The sequence below is a fragment of the Idiotropiscis lumnitzeri genome, unplaced genomic scaffold, assembly GCF_059441095.1.
Source record: "Idiotropiscis lumnitzeri isolate Australia: NSW breed Sydney's pygmy pipehorse unplaced genomic scaffold, RoL_Ilum_1.0 HiC_scaffold_177, whole genome shotgun sequence".
Lineage (NCBI taxonomy): Eukaryota > Metazoa > Chordata > Actinopteri > Syngnathiformes > Syngnathidae > Idiotropiscis > Idiotropiscis lumnitzeri.
The window spans coordinates 16,231-20,472 of record NW_028283715.1 but is presented as its reverse complement, the minus strand read 5'-3'; the positions used below and the strand labels follow the sequence as shown (position 1 = coordinate 20,472).

The 4,242-nt window shown below is 43.9% G+C and overlaps 1 long non-coding RNA gene across 1 annotated transcript; it reads left to right on the top strand.

The window, feature by feature from the left end:
- The first annotated feature begins 1,663 nt into the window (after window positions 1-1,663).
- Window positions 1,664-2,676, top strand: LOC148314958 (uncharacterized). Its single transcript, XR_015841383.1, has 3 exons — window positions 1,664-2,084; window positions 2,172-2,274; window positions 2,336-2,676. It is a non-coding gene; the product is annotated as an uncharacterized LOC148314958 (long non-coding RNA).
- Window positions 2,677-4,242: the final 1,566 nt, after the last annotated feature.

Below are 4,242 nucleotides of genomic sequence, written 5' to 3'. Positions count from 1 at the left end.
AGCTTACAAGCAAACAATGAAACAAAGAAATAAGATTAACACAAAACATGTGTCTCTCATGCCATCTATATACCCAAAATAAATAAAAATAACACAAAAGATTACAGCAATGGCTTCTTGGGAGCCACTCAGACTCAACCAATCACATGGCTGTTTAGAGAGATGGGCTGTTGTGCTTTGGGCTTTTTGCAGTCTGTTGTCTAAACCTGGGACGTTTCTTGCTTGCAATAACATAAATGATAAGACTGACTACAACATTGTGGACAGCTGCCCTTTTGTCCAGCTTTCTCCTACACCATCACCCAAACACCATAGTCACATAATGTATAATTCACGGTCAATTAGAAGCATAGATGACTCAGACTTTGTCCAGCAGGGTGTGCTAACATGCACTGAACAGCCCAATGAGTAAAAGGGTTGATGGTCGCGAGAGTGATGCTTAGTCCATATAATGGGCGCGTCGCTTTACAAGGCGCTTTGACTGTTTTGGGGAAGATTAGGGACTTTAAAGAGCGCCCTATGGCCTGGAAAATACGGTATAAAAGAGGAAAGATTGCAGCCGTACAATGAAGACGCTCTAAGATGAACAGCTTGTTGGCTTTTGAGGTGAGTGGTGCAAAATCAAATGGATGATGACACTTGTTAAGATGAGACTGTCTTTTCCGTAGCGGCCCCGGACGAGGAGGAGCAGATGCTACGGCGCTTGGAGAGCAAAATGCCAACTGGACAGGGAGACTATTTCTTTGTTGTTCTTATCTTTGCTCTGTCACTAACTCACTGGGTGTGCACTGCCAACACTGACTGCATGATAGGGAGAAGTCGAGTTCCTATTTGCCCCTTCTTCCACTGTTTTTGCCCCCCTTTCTTGTAACAGGCTGGCAGCGGAGCGGGATGGCCCAAGTGGTGCTAAGAACCACTGGACGAGAGTCGTCATCGCACAATTAAGTGAGAAGTCCACAACTGAAAGTTTTGCAGGATGGGCACAGCCATGAAATAAGATGGTGACATACAAGTCAATGTTTGTTGTTGCAGGTTGGAGAAGGAAGCGGTCGAGACGGGAGTCTCAGAACAGCAGCGGAAGTCATAAAATCGAATTGACGGGGCAGAAGAGGAGCCGGATGAAAGGGTGGAAAAAGTTAAAACGCATGCATGCAAATCCATCAACAAGTGGCACATGAACATTTTTGTTACAGGCCGTTTGTGGACAAGGAATGATCGCTCCGTCAAGTGATGCTCCAAGCTGAGCAGCTTCCTGGCTCTTGAGGTAGATGACAGCATTCTTCTAACAACGCTTGGAGAGCAAAGCACCAACTGTACAGGGAAAGTATTTTTGTTGTTCTTATCTTTGCTCTGTCACTAACTCACTGGGTGTTCACTGCCAACACTGACTGCATGATGGGGAGAAGTCGAGTTCCTATTTAACCCTTCCACTGTTTTTGCCCCCCCCCCCCCTTTTCTTGTAACAAGCTGGCAGCAGTGCGGGATGGCCCAAGTGGTGCTAAGAACCACTGGACGAGAGTCGTCATCGCACAATTAAGTGAGAAGTCCACAACTGAAAGTTTTGCAGGATGGGCACAGCCATGAAATAAGATGGTGACATACAAGTCAATGTTTGTTGTTGCAGGTTGGACGGGGGTCTCAAAACGCACGGCCAATGCATCAACAAAGTGGCGCAGGGCTCAGAGATGGATTCAAAGAGGAAAGATTGCAGCCGTACAATGAAGACGCTCCAAGATGTACAGCTTGTTGGCTTTTGAGGCGAGTGTTGCAAAATCAAATGGATGATGACACTTGTTAAGATGAGACTGTCTTTTCCGTAGCGGCCCCGGACGAGGAGGAGCAGATGCTACGGCGCTTGGAGAGCAAAGTGCCAACTGGACAGGGAGACTATTTCTTGTTCTTATCTTTGCTCTGTCACTAACTCACTGGGTGTACACTGACTGCATGATGGGGAGAAGTAGAGTTCCTATTTGCCCCTTCTTCCACAGTTTTTGCCCCCCTTCTTTGTAACAGGCTGGCAGCGGAGCGGGATGGCCCAAGTGGTGCTAAGAACCACTGGACGAGAGTCGTCATCGCACAATTAAGTGAGAAGTCCGCAACTGAAAGTTTTGCAGGATGGGCACAGACATGAAATAAGATGGTGACATACAAGTCGATGTTTGTTGTTGCAGGTTGGAGAAGGAAGCGGTCGAGACGGGAGTCTCAGAACAGCGGCGGAAGTCATAGAATCGAATTGACGGGGCAGAAGAGGAGCCGGATAAAAGGGTGGACAAAGTTAAGAAAACACATGCATGCTAATCCATCAACAAGTGGCACATGAACATATTTGTTACAGGCCGTTTGTGGACAAGGAATGATCGCTCCCGTCAAGTGATGCTCCAAGGTCAGCAGCTTCCAGTGTTCTAACAACGTTTGGAGAGCAAAGTGCCAAGTGGACAGGGAGAGTATTTCTTTGTTGTTATCTTTGGTCTATCACTAACTCACTGGGTGTGCACTGCCAACACTGACTGCATGATGGCCATTTTGGACTGAGTTGTGCATGAAGGCAATGCTTCATTTGAGGCAAATGTGGTCTGATATATTGTTTTGAGATTTTATTTTTTTAAGTGAATTGTCAAACTTCCTTTTTGTATGCTCCATATGTGCGTTTGTACATGAATTAAAATTGTCAAGTGATTTCAAGTGGTCTATTTGAACTTGTGAGTGGCAGTATATGCATGTTTTTGAAAAATGACAAGTGTAGAATGGCATTTCCCCCAAACATTCAAAGGGTGACTTTAAACATGCTTTCAAACTTTAAAACTCGACTAACAATGTTGATAAACATGCAACAGGTTCGGCATTCGTAGAAAGCAGAAGTTAAATTTTTCATGTAGATAAAAGTAATGGAGGGCAAGTAGTTAAATGTCAATTCTCCTAACATTAAAAGTGGTACATATATAAAACTTGTATAGTAAAACAAGATGAGTGAAGCTTTGAACAAACATTGCGAGACAGCCAATCATACGAACAAGGTGGGCAAAATCCTGCCTTCTGTTAGCTGGCCAGGTTAGCATTGAGCTCATGCATGACTTGAAATTCCACACAGGCAAAGTAAGGGAATAATGTCCCACGTAGTTTGAATTTGGTGTTTTAGCCGTTTCATTTTTTACATTTGTCTTTATAATACTGGGCCTGTTTTATTTAATTGTCATTAGAATGTATCTAATAATCAGATACCCTTATACCATATATTTGATAATTGGTTTATTTTTTTAATTGAATGTGATATTGTTTTGTTTCATTAATTCAATAAAGTTTAAAAAAAGAAAAAACAATCTCTGCCTATTCATTCGATAGTTTTTTTAAAGTCACGTGTCCATGTTCAAAATTTAAACGTCAACTTGTTTGTCTCAGTGCTTCTTCACGCATGTACGCCCCTCCCCCCTATGCACATGTTATTTCTTGAGACAACTGAGCATTAACTCTAAACTTGACCTTTTCCTCATTGCAATGTTACTCGTTATCCTTAGGTCTTTAAACGTAGAGAAAGGGTGATAAAAGTTTGTTTTCGTCCAAGATGCAGCATAATCGCGTGCATGAAATTTGTCCCTCGAGGCTTCCATAGTTGAGGCGTCACCTTAGGCGCGAGCTGAATTTTCGTTCTTTCTCCTGCGGACCTTTGAAAGGTAAGCACCTCTCTGCGCTGATGCTTTTTAGTTAAATGGCTAGCTTATTTGTATTGTGGTGGAATTGTTTCATGCTGTTAATATGATGTGTGTTGCTGCTGGGTTGAACTTTAATGCTCGTTTTGACGGCTGATGCTTGAGCTCCGGTGTAGTTTTTTTTTTAACCTCCTTGTAAGATTGTTGCTCCTTGCGTTGCTGTCCACGGTTGGTTTTCTGTGCTTTGGGGCTTCGTGGTGGCTGAGGTAAAACCGGATTTAATGCCGCGCTGAGCGCGAGTAAATTGCTGGGGCCTCGGAGTCACCGAGCTAACTGCTAAATCGGAGTTTAATGGCGCCCTTTTTATTTAATGTTTTATTTGCCTCCCCTGCAATGTAGTTGTCACTTATGATGTCCACGATTGTTTACTCTGCATTGTGGCGGCTGGGCTAACTGCTAAAACCGGTTAAAATGGCGGGTTCAGCTTGTGTTAATTTGCGGGGGCCATTTAGCTACTGAGCTAACGGCTAAGATTAGAATTAATGGCACGCTGAGCGCGAGTGAATTGGTGGTGCCTAGGAGTCCCCGAGCTGACTGC